Source organism: Mytilus galloprovincialis, chromosome 4, assembly GCF_965363235.1.
Source record: "Mytilus galloprovincialis chromosome 4, xbMytGall1.hap1.1, whole genome shotgun sequence".
NCBI lineage: Eukaryota > Metazoa > Mollusca > Bivalvia > Mytilida > Mytilidae > Mytilus > Mytilus galloprovincialis.
This window is the reverse complement of record NC_134841.1, coordinates 53,372,005-53,393,847: the sequence shown is the minus strand read 5'-3', so window position 1 is coordinate 53,393,847 and position 21,843 is coordinate 53,372,005. Positions and strand designations below refer to the sequence as shown.

Sequence of the window (21,843 nt, the reverse complement as noted above, 5' to 3'; positions counted from 1 at the left end):
AATGGGTCCCTGTTAGAGTTTTCCGTTGCTCAATAGGTACACGTGTTTTTGAAAACATTTCGATCTTCTCGGCGTTTATCCAATTAGCGTGTGTCATGAAGTCATATTTTTTTCGCATTGCTTGGGATTTATCATTACATACATTGAATTAAAACAAAAGTGAATGTCCGGTAAAAATTATTGAATAGAAGCATGTTTTCTGCTTCTTTTGAAAAGCTTAGGGAAAGTTATGATGATAACAAGACTCAGTCAGTGTTTTTAGGAAAGCGTCCATCGAACACACAGGCGTGTGTACGTACCTTAACGAGAACATTGCTAATAAAAGCAGGGTTTCCTCAAAAATGAAATCAGTTGGAAAAAGTGAAAGGCCAAATTAATTTTGACATGATCATAAAGCATCAGAAACCAAAAGTTCTAATAAAAGACAACTAAACCCAGATTTATGAAAATTGGAATAAAACAAAAACATTCAAGTATAATTAGAGTTTATATACTCTTTGTTTTCATTTACAGTTAATTAATGAATACACACACAGGCACTGGTCTCAGAATTTATTATATAAAGGTATAAGACGAGTGCCTGTGAATACACATATCCGTTTTTTTACAGTTTATATGAGAAAATACAAAACTGGCAGAAGGTTTGAAACGGAACACAAATTAAACCTACAATTGCTTCTCAGTCAATAAACCAAATAAAACAGCTAGCAAATAACCCTAACCCTAACCCTAAACCAAATAAAACAGCTAAACAAAGAAAGAAACATATTTAAGATGGAAAAAAAATCTGGGGTTGATATTGCCTAAATATTCAATATTGTGTTGATAAAAAAACCCAATACATTAAGGAGTTTGGTGGTGAAAAACCCAATTTGATATTAACATGAGGGGTGAATTGGAATTGATAATGCAATCAAAAAACTTTATCACCCAATTATATAAGAAAATGGTGGGTAAAAAACCCAATTTGTGAATTCTTATCTGGAGCTCTGCTGATTCAATATTTCTTTTAAAAATGGTGCTAAATGTTGCTGTTTAAAATAACCATGGGATCAGACAAAATTTATCTCTAAGTTATCATGCTTTGTCTCCATTTTCTTGAATTCAGAATTTCAAAGTACATTTTTTGAACTTTTACATTTATTGTCTAAAATCTTGTGAAATTTGCTAAAATAATTTGAACATAAAACTTACAATCATCAATTTCTTCTCCTCCTTTACCACATTCCTTATTGAACAGTCTAATACCAGTCACAATCATTGTCAATTCCAGGAGTTGTCTTTCTTTGTCACGCTTTTTCAGAGACATGACAGTTCCCAATTCTGTTTGTGGGAAGACACTCTGAAGATCTGCAGTTGCCTCCCTTACTACAGCTATATATGTAGGGCTCCCAAGGCCAGATCTTAATAAAACAACTGAGACAATTTTACGATACAAGCTTTCTAACTCTTCTCTTGTTCTTGCCCTAATGTCTGTGATTTCTCGGATCACTGGTTGTAACCTAGATTCTAAAACTCTTCTGTGTTCTTCTAAAAAGTCAGCCTAAAATTAAATAATAATTTCATCAACATTGAATAGGTGCTGATCTTCTTCATTCATATTTCTCATTTCCTATGCAGCTGCCAGTTCTTTTTCTTGCATAGAACCTATCGTGCATGTATTTCCACTGAGCCTCACTGAAAATTACTCTTTTTTTCTTCGTTTTAAGTGCTCAACCCTGACGTAGCCAACTTTCTCCTACAATTGATGGTATTGACACTGACTGGGTATCATTTCTTGGTTTTAAGTGCCAAACCCTGACGCAGCCCACTTTCTCCTACAATTGAGTCTGATGGTATTGACACTGATTGGGTATCAATGAAATTTACTTCTGTGTCACACATAGTTTTAGCCTAGTCATGCACAGAAATGACTTGTACGTAGTTACAATCTCCCAGCAGAAGGTGGTTATCCAATGTCTCATTAGAGCTAAATGATTTGATGAAGCAATCTTTAGGACAATCATACTATGCCTTAATTCTAGAGTCATTTTACAAATTTAATAAAGTACTTAAATGCACTGAGGTTTCATTTTCAATCATGACATTTATCTAAAATATAGCTATTGACATTCAGTATAATAATTTTATGCTTATTTCATCCAGTTTGAAATATTTTCCTTATATGATTTAACATTTTCTTAATTATAACAGCTGAATACAACATTATTATTTAGGGTTCCTTACCTTCAGTATTCTAAGATCTGCTGACAGTTTTCACATTTGTCCAGTTCAATTTCACGAGACGTTCAGCTGGCTTTGGTTGAGACCCAAGTGATTTCCAAGGAATAAGTTGTCCTAAAATAAATAAAATAATTATTTTTTCTACAAATAGGAGCTAAATGATAACGTACCCTTAGATATGAATGAAACACTTATCAAAGTCATCAAGTCTTTCATGCAGAAAATATTGGTCACACTATATATACTTAGTTTTCATTTTTATGACTTGTAATGGCTTAGTGAGGGACAGATGGACGGACAGAGTATTGCTGCAAAAGCTTGAGTTGTTTCAAGGTTAAAGTGATCAAATTATTGGGTTGAATTATAAATACTTCTTAAAACTTCTACTGATAAAGTATGATATACTTTGACAGGTCTATAATTGTTAACTTTTCATACATTGTGACTTAGATGGATAGTTGTCTCATTGACATTCATACCATATCTTCTTATTTATACTGGTATATGAGAAAGTATCTTTATGTAATTCACAGAGCCCTTTACCTTTTCCTATTTTCCTATGTAAGCTTTCCATACTCTCAATCCATCAGACACAAACTGGAAATTATGAAGTTGGGTAATTCCTGGAATTGATTTCATATTGTTCTTTTCACCATCGATAACAGTTACTGTGTCCACAACTATAACTATAAATTGACCATTTTGTCTTGCATCTATGGCCTAAAAAATATACCTTGTTGATACATGTATTGAAAACACATTTTATATACGACACAAAATACATTAGTTGGGTTTTTATTTTACGATATAACTTCATAATTTCATAACAAAGTCAGCATCGACTTGTGTCTGTACAGTACCATTTAAAGTATATGTCTAAACAGACACAAATACAGGAAAAGAGAAATCACAAAACTATTTAAAACACTGTTTTGTCACTGAAGTTTGTCCATCAATTCATGGTTTAAAGGACTGATGAAGTCTATTTACTTTAAACAATTTCTTTTTGCATGCTAAAATTTATCACACTAAACAATTTCTTTTTGCATGCAAAAAATTATCATACAAAACAATTTCATTTTAAATGCTAATAAAATGCTTCCCTGAGCACAGCCTAAAACGGCTGCAGAGATCAAATCCTAATTATTTGGGGCAAATTTGGGAACACAATTCAAGCTTGATACTGTGAATTTAGATTGTGATCAAATTGTTGATATATTATAGGTTTCTGACACAAAATAAATGTGGACAAAGATTTAACAAATCTATTGTGCAATAACTGTTGAAGATTTGTTCTTGAAACTTTTAAAATATATGAAATTTGAAAAAAATATAAACTTTGTAAAATAGAACCTTGTAGTACAATTTTAAAGAGCACCATACACTTAAACACAAGTTATTGTCTAGAAAGTAGAAAACTATTAAGTTGTTTTGCGGTCATATAAAAAATTATGAGATATCAAGATTACTGGAAATATTTACAAATTTACTATATATACATACTACTTGATTTCTTCAGCTGAAGTAACATCATGACCTTCATTTATGTATTGCTTGATAACTGACTTAAAATGGGAGGCTCTACGATCACATTGCCTTAAAATAAAGAAACAAAATGCAACTATTAAGCAAATTAATTTAGTATCTGCACAAAAATTTGTAGACAGTGTCATCTTTTCAACTTTAATTTGTAAAGAAATTCATTTTACATTTTGCCAATCTTTTGTGAGCGGTCCTCATAATGTTAAGTTTTGAAACAAAATAAAATACTCAATGGTGAATTTATTATATGCATTTTTTTGTCAAGTGTATATAATAAATGCTGCAGATCATACCTTTGCCATCCTGAGCTTATGAAAAGTTGTTCAATTTGAGTTTATTGCCAACATCTCTTCTGAGTGAAGCCATCATTAATGTGTTCTTATAGCATCCTGCATTGTCTGAATATATGTGGATTTCTTTAATATCTGGTATCAAGGTATGAAGACCAGCAACAGTATCTTTGATCAGAGATGATGTTATAGGGGAATCTTGAGATATCTGAATAACAAAAAGTTGACTTAATAAGACAAATGATAATATAACAAGACACATATTTCTTAACTTAAATTTGAAACAACAAATATGCAAAAAATGTTTGTTTTCAAACTTTGTTTCTGTTTTTCTTTGCAACACTTGTGCACATATATGTAAATTCTTTCTACTTCCTGACAATTATTTCCTACAAAGGAGTAGGTCCGGTAAGGGCCAGTTTTGGCCTCAAATTTCAAGATAATTTGACGAAAGATTTTGGACACTTTTTAAACACTTAAGTGTCTATTTTAATTGATTCAATTATTTTTAGTGAAAGGTTTTAACTAATTTACTCAATAAAAACACTCCGATTCTAGCTTAAATATGAGAAATCTATCAAATATGCCAAAAACTGTCACTTTTCAGATGGTTTTTGTCAAAAATGAAAGTGGCCGCATCCGTGTTCATCCTCGACCTTTATATATGTTATGTATTATCATCAAACACAACTTACATTTCAATATCAAGAATAAACACGAATGCGGCCACTTTCATTTATTAAAGACGGAAACCGTCTAAAATTTAACTAAAATGCTTAAATTGTGAAGATTTCAGTAATTTAGCACGACTTAATGATGCAAGTACCCGATATATGTGCATTATAATGTCACAAGCAGCCCATATTAATGTAGCAGAGGTATTATAGTTTCCAGAAAATAACTCAAAGGTTACATTTTAACAATTTTGTAAAACTGCTATATTTTGGGCCAAATAAGGGTCTAACTGAACCTACTCCTTTATCTTGTAATTGTTGTAGCGCAACTGTTCTGTATTTGACTAAAGAGTTTGTAAACATATCTTATTAGTTATTCTATAATTTGTTAAAAGCCCTTCATCTGTGAGTAAAAAAGGCATAGGTTTAGAGCTATGTTTGCTATTGGTGCTTTCTTTTTGTTTCTTTTTGTTGAAGGCTTCCATGCAGGTACTTTCTGATCCACAAAAAAATAATAAAAGGGTTGTTGCAATGCAATTTTTTCTTTCTTGTTTCACTGTATGTGAGTTGACATGTTGTTTTATGCATATTTACTATATAGTTTGATATATGCTAGTGACAACATGTTCTTATCACAATATTCTAAAAGTAACATAAACCAGGTGCTCCGAAGGGCGCAGCTTTATACGACCGCAGAGGTCGAACCCTGAACAGTTGGGGCAAGTATGGACAAAACATTCAAGCGTGATACAGCTCTGAATTTGGATTGTGATCAAATTTTTGACATTACATGGGTTTTTTTTTTTTACACAAAACAAATGTCAAGATTTTACAAATCAATTAAAGATTTCTTCTTCAAACTTTTTAAATCTAAAATTAAATAGTTGACACAGCATAGGTTTCTGACACAGAATGAATGTGGTCTTATGAACTTAAAAGTTTTTTTTTGCCTTTGAGCAATTCACTATGCTGTTGAATATTAATCCTCTCAAAAAAATGTTTGAAGAAATTTTCTTTTTATTTATGAAATCTGAAATGAGAAAAATTTAAACCCCCCCTTTTTTTCACATCCCCGTTTCCCTTTTTCCAAAACTGATATCAATTCAAATTTCTAATGGAGTTTGCAACAATAACTACTCTTTTAAATACATAATAAAATATTAAAATGTAAAATAAAGTGCTTGTTATCACTGAATGGTAAAGATTGGTTGGTAGTAAAAGTGAATATACATTGTTTATTGTATAAAACAATAAAAAAAAACTTCATCAGCAACATTTTATATTGGCAAATTTCCAATGAAGTTATTTACATAAAGTTATTGGCAAATAAAAATAGAAAATGACATCATAGTCATGTCTGGCAAATGTCCAACATACATTATCTAAAAACATTTTAGATAAGATAAGGAAAAAAAGCTTCATCAGCAACATTTTATATTGGCAAATTTCCAATGAAGTTATTTACATAAAGTTATTGGCAAATACAAATAGAAAATGACATCATAGTCATGTCTGGCAAATTTCCAACATATATTATCAACTACTATTCTATACAAAGAAAGATAACTCCAATTGAAAATTAATTGCTATTGCACAATATTGTGCAATTAGATATTTCTTGCTATTGTGCAATACTGTGCAATTGAAAATTTCTTGCTATTGCACAATACTTGATATGGAATCCTGATTTGGACCAACTTGAAAACTGGGCCCATAATCAAAAATCAAAGTACATATTTAGATAAAGCATATCAAATAAGCCCAAGAATTTAATTTTTGTTAAAATCAAACTTAGTTTAATTTTGGACCCTTTGGACCTTAATGTAGACCAATTTGAAAACTGGACCAAAAATTAAGAATCTACATACACAGTTAGATTTGGCATATCAAAGAACCCATTTATTCAATTTTTGATGAAATCAAACAAAGTTTAATTTTGGACCCCCATTTGGACCAACTTGAAAACTAGGCCAATAATTAAAAATCTAAGTACATTTTTAAATTCAGTATATCAAAGAACCCCAAGGATTCAATTTTTGTTAAAATCAAACTAAGTTTAATTTTGGACCCTTTGGACCTTAATGTAGACCAATTTGAAAACGGGACCAAAAATTAAGAATCTACATACATAGTTAGATTCGGCATATCAAAGAACCCCAATTATTCAATTTTTGATGAAATCACACAAAGTTCAATTTTGGACCCTTTGGGCCCCTTATTCCTAAACTGTTAGGACCAAAACTCCCAAAATCAAACCCAACCTTCCTTTTATGGTCATAAACCTTGTGTTTAAATTTCATAGATTTCTATTTACTTATACTAAAGTTATGGTGCAAAAACAAAAAATAATGCTTATTTGGGCCCCTTTTTGGCCCCAAATTTCATAAACTGTTGTGACCACAACTCCAAAAAATCAATCCCAACCTTCCTTTTGTGGTCATAAACCTTGTGTTAAAATTTCATTGATTTTTATTTACTTATACTAAAGTTATTGTGCGAAAACCAAAAATAATGCTTATTTGGGCCCTTTTTTGGCCCTTAATTCCTAAACTGTTGGAAAAAAACTCCCAAAATCAATTACAACCTTCCTTTTGTGGTCATAAACCTTGTGTCAAAATTTCATAGATTTCTATTCACTTAAACTAAAGTTATAGTGCGAAAACCAAGAAAATGCTTATTTGGGCCCTTTTTGGCCCCTAATTCCTAAAATGTTGGGACAAAAACTCCCAAAATCAATCCCAACCTTCCTTTTGTGGTCATAAACCTTGTGTTAAAATTTCATTGATTTCTATTCACTTTTACTAAAGTTAGAGTGCGAAAACTAAAAGTATTCGGACGACGACGACGACGCCGTGATAGCAATATACGACCAAAAAATTAAAATTTTTGCGGTCGTATAAAAATTGGTGAGTGAATTAAATGGTATTTTAGCAAGTAGAAATATAGAATTCATACCTGAGCTGAAAATATATGCACATGTGTGAAGTTTTTGATGCATCCCTGTTCTTTAAAAACTGACAAGGAAATGTGCTAGTTCAATTGCCTCTCTTTGCAAACCAGTCGGTTTGACCCTCCCTATATTTTCTTGACAACATCTTCATTGCCAAATCACAGGTCACTAATACTTGTCCATCTTTCAAATCTCGTACAAGATCTAACCTTGCATCTTTTTGGTTTCGTGATCTCATTAAATGGGCTTTCCAGTCTGTAATGCTATCACCAGCTGACTCAACCTAATGGAAGATTAATAAATAAAAAGTTGTAATACTTTAAGCACATTTCACTATGTGCATATTAAAGAAAAGGACACAGAAGGATTCATGACAATATTGTGTTTTGATGTCGGTGATGCATTTGTAGATCTTACTTTACTGAACAATCTTGCTGCTTACAATTATCTTTACCTATAATGAACTTGGCCCAGAAGTGACAGTGGAAAATTTAAATTATTAAAAATTTACTATAAAGAGCAATAACTCCATAAGGGGTCAATTGACCACTTTGGTCATATTGACTTATTTGTAGCTCTTACTTTCATTGACATTATTACTGTTTACAGTTTATCTCTATCTATAATAATATTCAAGATAATAACCAAATATGGCAAAATTTTCCTCAAAATTACCAATTCAGGGGCAGCAACCCAACAACCCTTTTCATCTGAAAATTTCAGGGCAGATAGATTTTGACCTGATAAACAATTTCACCCCATGTCAGATTTGCTCTAAATGCTTTGGTTTCAGAGTTATAAGCCAAAATCTACATTTTACCCCTATGTTCTATTTTTAGCCATGGCGGCCATCTTGGTTAGTTGGCCAGGTCACCAGAAACATTTTTTAAACTAGATACCCCAATGATAATTGTGGCCAAGTTGGCCCAGTAGTTTCAGAGAAGATTTTTGTAAAAGTTTACAGACGCTGGATGTCGACGGACGATGGACGCCAAGTGATGAGAAAAGCTCACTTGACCTAAAAAAAAAAAGGAAAACCTCTCTCAATAAAATGGCATTCTAAATCATAACAACATAATTATGCAATCATGTTCTAATTAATTATTTTACAGTAGGAAAAACATGTATAGTACCCGAAAAAGTACTGCATCTTTGTTCTCCTAATTCTAAACCAGGTGCTCCGCAGGGCACAGCTTTATACGACGGCAGAGGTCGAACCCTGAACAGTCGGGGCAAGTATGTACACAACATTCAAGCTTGATACAGCTCTGAAATTGGATTGTTATAAAATTTTTGACACAAAATAAATGTCAAGATCTTACAAATCTATTGTGCAATATTGTGCAATTTGAAGTATTTGAAGTATTAAGAAGTATTTATCTTATAAAGTGATAAATAATTTATTTTATAAAATTAATACAATGTATCTCATAACAAGAATGTGTCTACAGTACACGGATGCCCCACTCGCACTATCATTTTCTATGTTAAGTGGACCGTGAAATTGGAATAAATTCTCTAATTTGGCATTAAAATTAGAATGATCTTATCAAAGGGAACATGTATACTAAGTTTCAAGTTGATTGGACTTCTACTTTATCAAAAACTACCTTGACCAAAAACTTTAACCTGAAATTTGCACTATCATTTTCTATGTTCAGTGAACCGTAAAATTGGGGTCAAAACTATAATTTGGCATTTAAATTAGAAAGATCATATCATAGGGCACATGTATACTAAGTTTCAAGTTGATTGGACTTCAACTTCATCAAAAACTACCTTGACCAAAAACTTTAACCTGAAGCGGGACAGACGGACGAACGAACGGACGAACGAACGGACAAACGAACAGACGGACGGACAGACCAGAAAACATAATGCCCCTCTACTATCGTAGGTGGGGCATAAAAACTATATTAATTGAGATATATGAATTTTATAAATCATATACGAGATATCCTACATATTATACGAGATATCTTACATATTATATGAGATATCTTACATATTATATGGTATATCTTACATATTATATGGTATATCTTTTATATCATATGAGATATCATAAAGTTGAAATAGAAAGAACAATGGCTTGCCATGAATAAATCTTAGTTCAATATGAAGTTATGAGAAACATATTGCCCATGTTCTGATTTATTAGCCATTCATGTTTTTTTCCACAAATTTCCAATATCATTGTTCTAAATATTCTGGTTTATATGTGCATACTCTATATATTACCTTAAAGTCTGACTTTAGATAGCTTTTACCACTACTTTAGAAGACATGAAATCATCTCTTTCTTTCTCTCATCAGTGGTCTCTAATTTTTCTGTTTTCCAGGTCTAGGAAAGATATTCCCCTTTCAGCCACATAGTAGTCTAATCCCTCTGTACATTTTCATACAGATGCAGAACGATCATTTAAAATCTTGTATAATGTTGAGGTACCTGTAAAATGAGGTGTAAATTTATCTCAAAAATCCAATTTTAAGTTGGAGGAAGATAAAATTAATGTTCATGTGGTTATCATATAGCGGTCAACTAAATATTTTCATGAGGTTATCATATAGAGGTACAACTTAATTTTCATCTTGTGTCGTTATATCTCTGATTAGTAAAATTAAAACATTTGCAAATTTCGAAAAATATGGTCTAAATTATCCAATTTTCAGGGGTAATCACCATGCATGATTATCTCTTCATATTGTCTTGTATTCATTAAAGAATTATACACCTAGTATTCCATTTTAGCCACAAAATAATTTTTTTACATGTAGAAGTTCAAATAATAATTTTTACCCGGTGAGCTAAGACCAATTGTAACAGTTAATATTCTATTATACCTAATGGTTTGATATCTTCTGTTTCACAATATTGTATGTACTGGGTTAGGCCAATTAAAATTAATTGATAGGTTTTCTTCCCTGCCCACCCCAATTTTTTTTATTTTTAAAAATTTACGATTTCTGGACTTTTTTCATGTCCGTTACCAGTAACCATTGATCATACTTTCGTTTCATTCAAACCTTCCTGTGTCCAATTTCGGTTTTGTATTTCTTCGAGTAATCTTACGAAAATGATTAAGTCGACATATTCTGCTGGTTAAAGATGACAACATCATCTACCAAGGAAAGAGATTGATCACGAGAAGGGCATGAAATATTTGGGTTACAAGTAAAAGGCTGTGTCCAAGAACGCAATTTGCAGTATGTGACAAATGATTAGATATTAGATTAGATCATTCTTTTTATTTATACAATGACTTTATGTCAGGAAATTTGGACTATGTCTGATTTCCAAAGCGCAAGTATCGTGGAACAAATTGGTACAAAAAACATGACTGGATTAAAGAAATTGACACAAGCACGAACTTGTTAGATTTATGACTGTATATTGAGCCTGAGACTACTATGCTCCCCCTTACTATAACAGTCTCAGATTGAGCTAAAAAAAAAGTCAACAAACATTATTATCATAGCAAGACCTTAGATTTACACATGGCTGTTGTTTTTTTTGTTGACAGCAATCACCCTCTGTCTCAATACAACTTCTTTTTGGTTAAGTTTATGTTTAACATCATAATCATATTTGGATCTTGCTTTAAGTTAAAACACAAACAGTGTTGAAAGTAATAGGGTTTGTGTTTCAATTTTATTCTGTACTATTTAACACTTGTGTTGCATACATTTGTACCAATTAATAAAAGTTTATGGCAACTACAAACCATCGCTTAGAAAGAAAAATAAATTATAAGTAGGTATATTCCAACTGTTTTTATCTGCACTGGCACCTGTACATATGATTTTCACAGAGCACATTTTGAATGACATAACTTTAATTTTAACACATTCCTGTAATGTGTCAACCGACTCTTTACGGATTACCCATCCGGCCATGTAGATGTAGAACTGAAGACAGCATTTCTCCACTTTTTTTTATGTTTACTATATATAGTATACTGTGGTTGCAAATCAGAGATATTTATTTAAAAGTTTGAAAATCCTGTACGATTCCTTATACATGTAAAATAAAATTGAGAATGGAAATGGGGAATGTGTCAAAGAGACAACAACCCGACCATAGAGCAGAAGGTCACCAACAGGTCTTCAATGCAGCGAGAAATTCCAGCACCCGGAGGCATCCTTCAGCTGGCCCCTAAACAAATATATATACTAGTTCAGTGATAATGAACGCCATACTATATCATACTAAACTACAAATTGTACACAAGAAACTAAAAGTTAAAATAATACAAGACTAACAAAGGCCAGAGGCTCCTGACTTGGGACAGGCGCAAAACATGACATGCAAGTTAATTTTACACTTGCTTATGCCCCCGTGGTATGAAGAACTTGTCACAATATGGTTAACAACAATAGTAACACAAGTATTAGCCTTTCAAAAAAGGGCTAGCCGTCTCTTAGCTGATGAAAATGGAAAGTTTTCTCGCTTTGTAGATTAGTTCATTTAGAATAGCCACGTGCATCAATCAACAAATTTTACCTCACACGTTATGAAGTAGTATATATCGTTTAACGTTGTTGTTTACGAAACTCCAAAAGAATCGACCATTTATAGATAAAAGTTACCTGTGTACCAATATCATGAATATGCATGATTACTAATGACCATGCAAAATCTAATTGCTAAAATAGAGAGGACAAATCCAATACTCTACGGGACTGAAGGACATTTACTAGGTTTGGATTGTCCTAACCAATCAATAAACTTTGATTATTCACATTTTGAAATATCTTCCAATCAGGTAGTAAGAAGCATTCACGCACTGACTGTCCATCGTTCAATTCTTAATATCGTCTCCGAGGAGACAATAAAAAGATATTTTCATTTGACCAAATAGGTCAGAATTCCAAACTTTTCCATCCAGGTAAAACATTTTAACGTTGCAGACGACTCAAATTTTTCCATTGCAGTTACCACCCCTCATTTTAAGAATCAACTAAGCTCGATGAAATATTTATACTCCATCATTAAATCTCCAACAGGGAATTTTTATCAAAAATTGTTACTCTCCACTTCAGTTTATGTATCATATGATTAAGGATATGATTTCAGCTTTCATATATTTGCATCTTAAATAAATGAGGTGTTATATTATGTTTTCCTATGCACCATATTGATATTTGTCTGCCATAATTACTGCAATACTGGACATCACACAGGTTCCCATAATATTTTGACATAACAATACAAATTATCTGATGCCATAGGTTTGTTTTGGATTCAGTGTCGAGTTAATGTATATCACTTAGAGTGGTCTGAAAAAGGAACAAATTCAAAACCAATCTAAATATATATAGTTAACATTAATAATTTATTTAGGCCGTGTCTGTTTTTTTCTTTGTTTTGCGTCAACTGATTCTGAGAAAACCTACCAGACAGCAAGGAAAAAAAACACACACAAAGAAAATAACACAAGAGTCTGGACTGATTAACAGTGACTTTAGATCAATACTGTCATATCTAAGTGAAAGAGCAAACATGACAAACAGGAAATTTAGCAATGTACAAACTTGATATGACTATATTCTGAGAAATGGCCTTGGTATTTCAAACATTTCCCATTTATACTGAAGCCTTTGAGAAGAGACATGTTTTGATCTGAGATGTGTCATGTTGTATTAAAACCTATGTATAATCAATAATTCCCTGTATCAAATCAATAATGCTTTAAGCATGAATTATCTCCCATTTGCAGAGTTATCTTCCTATAATTGGAATACTTTATGTAAACTTTTTGGCAATATATTAATATTTTGTTCTGCATACTTTTTTTTCAGAAAATAAACTAATGAAATTATGTTTTATATCTTAATATCTTGTGGAATTAAAAATGTACATACTAATTTATCCTATTTTATCAGACAGTAGATATCATTTAAAGAAATTTATTAGAAATATTTGCAAAAACTACTATTTTTCATTTAAAAAAGTATAAAAATTTATTTCAATTATAAAATAAGATAACTGTGCAAATGGGAGGTAACTCTTGCTTCAAGCAAGTAAGGAACGCCTGCTGTAAGACCTGTACCAAGGAAGAACCATTACAGTGAAATTGGTTGATCTTTTCAATATCAAATTTAGTGAATCTTAATATTAAATAAAAGCTCTGATACATTCAAATGTTTTATTAATTGAAAACAATTCTTAAAACAAAATTTAAAACAAATAAATCAAAACTTGTCAGTCAGCTCAAAGCTTACATATGCACCAAACATTTTAACAGCATCTATAGCCTTGAGAGATGTATTCATTTCAATTTTTTCCCCGTTTGAGCTAGATGAAACATAACATTTTATCAGAGTTTTATCCCCTATGGTGATAGGTTCATTGAATCTTGTATTTAACGTGTCTCTTATGCTGGCTACGTAAAGGCTCTCTAGGATCTGAGAAAAAGTTTCTGTGCCGGCGAGCGGAAAGGCATATGGAGCCAGAACGATCCTTTTATCTTTGAAAAGTGAAACACAAACGATCTTTTTTTTTTTTTTTTTTTTTTTTTTATATTTCAAACACAAACGATCTCGCTTGCCGGCACATTTATACTGGCCATTTCTGCTGTCACATGTATCGAAGTCAAGATAGCTTAAACGCTTTAAATAAGGAGCGTACTTGTTATTTAAAGCGCAAAATAGATTTGAGTATAAGAATACACAAAAACACGGCTGGAAAAACCCGGAAAATACGGATTTTCTACTGACGAACAAAAAAAAGTTTGTGTTTGTTTTTGACACAAATTGGCCGAAAACCTACCCGCACGCGGACGCAAAACAAATAAAAAAACAACTATGGCCTTAACTGTTTAAACACAACATCAACCTAAAATTCTATTTGGTCTATCCTGTTTAACACATGACATTTCCGCAGGAACTTAATTCTTCCATTGACATCATAAAAACCAATAAGGAAATGTGGGTTATTGTAGAAATTGATAATGTTGAAAGGTCACGCTGATCGATCCAAGAGTGACACATATTTGACGTGCAATGCAATTTGTGTAAGACTTTACATTTGGACGTCAAATATTTCGAAATTTATCTGATTCAAATTAGTTATTGTGAATCAAATTCAAACAAGTGAAACTGCGAGCTACTGCTCACTGATGATACCCCCGCCGCAAGTGGATAATATTAATAGTGTAAAAATATGCAAGTGTTCGGTAAACAGGAAGTTGTCGAGTGATGAATCTGAAAACGCATCACACGGTATAGCTGACTTATATAAATCCTGAAACCAAATTTCAGAAATCCTTGTATTGTAGTTCCTGAGAAAAATGTGACGAAAATTTTCAACTTGGCTATCATGTGTAAAATCATACAAGTGTTCGGTAAACAGGAAGTTGTCAAGTGATGAATCTGAAAACGCATCACACGGTATGGCTGACATATATAAATGTTGATACCAAATTACAGAAAGGGTGGATGTGCAGTTCCTGAGAAAAATGTGACGAAAGTTTCATGGGACGGACTGACTGACGGACGGACTGACGGACTGATGGACTGACGGACGGACGGACAGACAGAGGTAAAACAGTATACCCCCCCTTTTTTAAAGCGGGGGTATAATTACAGCATTATATTGATTGCAGACCCCAAAAAGATATGCAATGTTAATAATGCTGCTACCTTAAACAACCTACTGCAACTGATTTATCATAAAACTGTTGGGCAGAAATATATATATATATATTTGATCTTATTTCAGTCCTTATACATTTTACCACTATCATGACTATCAATCCTATGAAAATAATCACCATGTCTTTTTTTTTAAATGGATCTTATCAATATAAATTGTATCGCATTATGAACAGGTTACATAAATGTACATATAAAAAAGGAGATGTGGTATGATTGCCAACGAGACAACTCTCTACAAGAGACCAAATGACAGAGAGACTAACAACTAAAGGTCACTGTACAGCCTTCAACTATGAGTAAAGCCAATATCTTACACATAGTCAGCTATAAATGTTCGTTTACAGTGGATTATGCAGTATGCCACTATGGGGTTTTCTCATTGTAGGAGGCTGTATGGTGGTCTATAATTGCTTACATCTAATTTATTTGAACGTTGGCGAATAGCTGTTACTCACATTCCACGTTGTCAGATATTACATGTACAGCAATCAGTCCAATGCAAAACTGAATGTACAACCAAAGGTCACTGTACAGCCTTCAACTAAGAGCAAAGCCACATTGTCAGATATTACATGAACAGCAATCAGTCCAATGCAAAACTGAATGTACAACCAAAGGTCACTGTACAGCCTTCAACTATGAACAAAGCCACATTGTCAGATATTACATGAACAGCAATCAGTCCAATGCAAAACTTAATGTAATTGAAAGACATCTGGAGGTCAGTAAACAGTCTCAAATAATAGTCAAAATAGAGTAAATGATTAAAAAGAATTATTAGTAAAGACTGGATGTTGGATGTCAATGTGAGTCTTATAGATATGTATATATATTATTGATTCAGTTTACTTTCTAGCTCATCTACATCCAAGCATCATGCAAGGAATTGTCATTACTTAAAACCATTAAATATTTTATAATTTGAGAAACAATTTTGACATTTAAATGAAACATTTTACTAATGGTACTGGGAATTCGAAGATCAACCACAAAGACACATAAGTAGTCCATGCATGCATGTTCTCATATACCATATTTCATATGAAATAAAATAAAAAAGATAAAATCCTCCCACCTGCCCCATTTTTTTTTTTTAAATCTGGATGAAAATCTACTAATTAATTTTAGTTGGCCTTATCAGTGAAGATGGTGCTAAGCTTCTTATCAGGGCCGTTTCATTATCTTTCATGTTGCCTGGTACTTTCCACATTTCTAGGTGGTACTTTTCAATTTATTCCATGAATATCTTATATAAAAATTCCTACATTTGGGCGGTACTTGTCAATAGCATAGGAGGGTAAAAGTACTGGGTACCGCCTCCTAATGAATGGCCTGTCTTGTGAGGTTTGGGACTTAACAATCTCTCCTAGAGAAAGTTTCATGGTCTTTGTACCATAAGGCAAATCCTTTATAATATTAGATGACAGTATGTAATCAATAAAATGTTCCAGTTTTTCATTATCTACCCTGTTCCTAGTTGGGTTTTTTTCCTGTACAACTGCCTTACCACATCCAACACTAGATATCAACATCTGTCTAATTTAAATTCTAAATTTTCAAATTTTCAAGATTATCTGATGAAATGAAATTTATTTGGATTCTTTCATCAGAAGATTTGTTTGTTACTTCAAACTTATCTAATTTTTTGCATTCCCTTTTTGAAGAACAAAAGAAAATCATAGAAAATATCATTGTTGTTTGAAAAAAAATAAAAGAAAAAGATATATATAGATATATAGGTAATAAAATCGATCAGGAGTTGTCTCCCATAGACCTAGAACTATAAAGATTATGTAATTTCTCCAGGTCACAGTGGCACCCATAATAACTGTTTTGTCAATAACTTGGTTTATATCAGGTTAATTAGTGTGAATGTGTATTCATGGTTTTTATTATAGTTTTTTTTAGTCTAAATGTATTTCAATCATTCTAATCATTTTCTGTGCTTTATTTTGTAATTCATTTTATTGTATAGCTCAAATTTTGGGCACCATGATTTGTTAATAAAATTATCTTATCTTATCTTATCCAACATCATTTGTATGGTGCTTGGCCTTATTGAACTTCCATGCTGACACCACATCCAACATCATTTGTATGGAGCTTGGCCTTATTGAATTTCCAGGCTGACACCACATCCAACATCATTTGTATGGAGCTTGGCTTTATTGAACTTCCAGGCTGACACCACATCCAACATCATTTGTATGGAGCTTGGCTTTATTAAACTTCCAGGCTGACACATTAGGTAATAACTGAAAAAAGTGATAAAGTAAAATATTTTTATTATTTTGCCGGAAAATTTATGTATTAATATAACTGTAAGTCTAGAAAGTAAATTATTTCCTGTCAATAATATAACATCTGAATTAAGATCTGATAACTACATTTTTTTAAAATCCCCAAATATTCTAAAAAAAAAATCTATTCTTTATTATTAAACCCATTAAAATGAATTACTTTTGAAAATTAAATAAACTGTTTAAAGTTTTAATAGAAACCAAAAAGACTAATGGAGCACTGAATCATAACCTCTAAATATTTGAGATTATAAAAAGTGTTTTATGGCATACACATAAATGTAGAAATAGATGTCTATACATACATGTATATATATTTATCATATACTTAGACTAAATAACATATGATTTTTACCGTATGATAATAGCACTTAGTTCATGTAAAATACATATTTTTCAAATTGGCACTTAGTGGGCTGATATGAAGATTTTATCACATGCTTCGTCTTATATCACATGCCTTTCCGCAAAGTTTAATCACATGGAATTCTGGTGATACTCTGCAAATTCCAGAAAATACACCTCAATGGTTCGTTTTCAGTGAAAAACATTACAAAACAGGGTACAAAACAGTTATTTGGATACTGGAAAGTATAAATTGTGTAAAATGAAAAGCAACACACAAAAAAAAACAACAAACATGCGATAAAATAAATGCATTTTTAAAAGTTTCAAACATAATGTAGAAAGTTACTTTAAAAATGTTGTCTTTTTCAAACAGTGTTCATTATGTATATTGTTTAATTATTTTTGGTATCTTCCATATTAAAATATTTCATACTGCTGTTTTTCTTCTCTATTGATGCATATGATAGAATATGATTCAAGATTTCAAATCGAATGTACTACATTTCAGGTCCAACGTCCGTGAACTTTTCACTCTTTAAACTCCTTTAGTATTTAAGAACCATGTAAAAGGATCGATATGCTAATCTGTTATTTTTCTCCATTGTTGAAGCATGTGATAAAAAGATCATAACATGTCATTTTTCATATCACATGTATTATTTTTATTTATTTAAGTTGCTTAATAACATGTATATTGTATTATACACTTTTTAAAAGTATATGGTTACTACATAGTTTAGGCACTATTACATACATATTGCTAACAATGTTTATGATACATGAAATTAGCATACATTTCAAGAAACAAAAATTTAGAATTTCTACCCTTGTTCCATGTTTGAATCTCATTTTGGTGTTTCAAGTTAAAGTAAAAGAAACTTATAAATTTATATATAATTTTGATAACTGAAAGAAATTTTTAAGAAAAATTAACATTACACATATCAATGATTTTACAAATATATATGCCCCTGCATATATTTTTTAATTAACCAAAAAGATCTTTAAAGTAATAATAATTGAGTTATTTCCCTTTCCCCATGTCCTTTGAAAATAGATAGATTTTTTACTTGCTATATGAATATTGCCTATTGGAATATTCATAGTTTAAATGAAGACAAATTTCAAGATGATTTGTTTATTGAAAATGTTTGTAAATATGATATAGTTTGTTTTGCAGAAACAATGTTGAGAGAGTCTCCAGGAAATCTTCCAGGATTTACATCTCCCTATATAGTTAAGGTGACATGCTTATATTTATAAAAGCCAAATTTAACTAGAGGCTCTAAAGAGCCTGTGTCGCTCACCTTGGTCTATGTGAATATTAAACAAAGGACGCAGATTGATTCATGACAAAATTGTGTTTTGGTGATGGTGATGTGTTTGTACATCTTAATTTACTGAATATTCTAGCTGCTTACAATTATCTCTATCTATAATTAACTTGGCCCAGTAGTTTCAGAGGAGAAGATTTTTGTAAAACATTACTAAGATTTACGAAAAATGGTAAAAAATTGACTATAAAGGGCAATAACTCCTAAATGGGTCAACTGACCATTTCAGTCATGTTGACTTATTCGTAAATCTTACTTTGCTGAACATTATTGCTGTTTACAGTTTATCTCTATCTATAATAATATTCAAGATAATAACCAAAAACAGCAAAATTTCCTTAAAATTACCAATTCAGGGGCAGCAACCCAACAACGGGTTGTCCGATTCATCTGAAAATTTCAGGGCAGATAGATCTTGACCTGATGAACAATTTTACTCATGTCAGATTTGCTCTAAATGCTTTGGTTTTTGAGTTATAAGCCAAAAACTGCATTTTACCCCTATGTTCTATTTTAAGCTGTTGCGGCCATCTTGGTTGGGTGGGTGGGTCACGCCACACATTTTTTAAACTAGATACCCAAATGATAGTTGTGGCCAAGTTTGGTTTAATTTGGCCCAGTTGTTTCAGAGGAGAAGATTTTTGTAAAAGATTACTAAGATTTACGAAAAATGGTTAAAAATTGACTATAAAGGGCAATAACTCTTAAACGGGTCAACTGACCATTTCGGTCATGTTGACTTATTTGTAAATCTTACTTTGCTGAACATTATTGCTGTTTACAGTTTATCTCTATCTATAATAATATTCAAGATAATAACCAAAAACAGCAAAATTTCCTTAAAATTACCAATTCAGGGGCAGCAACCCAACAACGGGTTGTCCGATTCATCTGAAAATTTCAGGGCAGATAGATCTTGACCTGATGAACAATTTTACCCATGTCAGATTTGCTCTAAATGCTTTGGTTTTTGAGTTATAAGCCAAAAACTGCATTTTACCCCTATGTTCTATTTTTAGCCATGGCGGCCATCTTGGAAGGTTGGGCAGGTCACCGGACACAATTTTTAAACTAGATACCCTAATAATGATTATGGCCAAGTTTGGTTTAATTTGGCCCAGCAGTTTCAGAGGAGAAGATTTTTGTAAAAGTTAACGACGCCGGACGCCGGACGCCAAGTGATGAGAAAAGCTCACTTGGCCCTTCGGGCCAGGTGTCAGAGCTAAAAATGTTATTTCTGAAATAAAACAGAACAACTTCTCAATATGGTTGAAAATAGATGGAACTTTCTCAAGTTGGAGAAAAACATTTTTCTTTGTTTTACCTACATCAAACCATATATTAATAAAGATATTTCTGAAATGACATTCACAAAAATGGAAAATGATATTTCTTTTTTCTTATCGAAAGGTGAGGTGATTTTAAGTGGTGATTTTAACACACGCACAGGAGGGTTAAATGACTTTATTCAAAATGATGGTGTTAATGACAATTTTACAGACTGTCCAGTACCGGAAGATTATACACCTGATCTACCCTTAGAAAGAAATCAATTAGATCAAAAAAACAATTTACATGGGAATTTACTAGTAAATATCTGTAAGTCCTCTCAAATGAGATTTGTGAATGGAAGATTCCTTGGTGACTCACTTGGCTACTTTACATTTTATAATAGTAATGGTAAGAGCACAGTAGATTATATGTTGACATCACAGAATTTATTTTATACCATCAATAACTTTATGGTAAAACCACCTACTGATCTATCAGATCATTGTTTAATAGCATTGAATATTTTTAATTATAAAAATTCTAAAGAAATAGATAAGGAAGAACTATGGTCCTTCCTGGTACTTTTAAATGGACGGATCAGAGCAAGGACATTTATATTGATGCTTTATTAGAAGAAAACAGTGTAGAAGACATTCTATCTTTAAATTAAAGAACCTTAGTGAGCACGCTCACATACCCCACGTCCCCACATTGTCATTGGAGAAATTAAATAAGTATAAGAAAAAAAAATTGTATAAGAAAAAATATTGAATAATAATTTCCTGTCAATATACACATCTACATAGTATGTCCTTATTATCTACAAAATTTCATGAAATTCTGTTGTGTGTTTTCAGAGGAGTTGAGATGACAAACTGTTGCAGAAGTACATTGAAGCAAATAAGTTCAAAGGGGCATAACTCCTAGAAATAAAATTGAATCGTAATTTCCCGTCGATATGCACAACTACATAGTATGTCCTTATTATCTGAAAAGGTTTCATGAAATTCTGTTGTGTAGTTTCAGAGGAGTTGCGATGACAAACTGTTGCAGTAGTACATTGAAGCAAATAAGTTCAAAGGGGCGTAACTCCTAGAAATAAAATTGAATCGTAATTTCCCGTCGATATGCACAACTACATAATATGTCCTTTTCATATAAAAAGATTTCGTGAAATTCTGTTGTGTGGTTTGAGAGGAGTTGCGATGACAAACTGTTGCAGTAGTACATTAAGTAAATAAGTTCAAAGGG

The 21,843-nt window shown here is 31.9% G+C and overlaps 1 protein-coding gene and 2 long non-coding RNA genes across 3 annotated transcripts in view; 1 reads left to right on the top strand and 2 right to left on the bottom strand.

Moving 5' to 3' along the window:
- Positions 1–2,339, bottom strand: part of LOC143072427 (cilia- and flagella-associated protein 206-like) — a 45,014-nt gene extending 42,675 nt beyond the window's left edge. Inside the window, exons 1-2 of the mRNA XM_076247347.1 lie at positions 2,227–2,339; positions 1,195–1,543 (exon numbers count right to left, since the gene is read on the bottom strand). The gene's annotated coding sequence lies outside the window, so the exon portion shown is untranslated. The remainder of the gene's footprint in view (positions 1–1,194; positions 1,544–2,226) is intronic.
- Positions 2,340–4,111: 1,772 nt separating this feature from the next.
- LOC143072428 (uncharacterized) overlaps positions 4,112–21,843 on the bottom strand; it is a 33,368-nt gene continuing 15,636 nt past the window's right edge. Inside the window, exons 5-9 of the long non-coding RNA XR_012977179.1 lie at positions 13,905–17,593; positions 9,921–10,128; positions 8,813–8,947; positions 7,685–7,962; positions 4,112–4,263 (exon numbers count right to left, since the gene is read on the bottom strand). This is a non-coding gene — a long non-coding RNA (uncharacterized LOC143072428). The remainder of the gene's footprint in view (positions 4,264–7,684; positions 7,963–8,812; positions 8,948–9,920; positions 10,129–13,904; positions 17,594–21,843) is intronic.
- Positions 13,020–14,144, top strand: LOC143072429 (uncharacterized). Its single transcript, XR_012977180.1, has 2 exons — positions 13,020–13,759; positions 13,900–14,144. It is a non-coding gene; the product is annotated as an uncharacterized LOC143072429 (long non-coding RNA).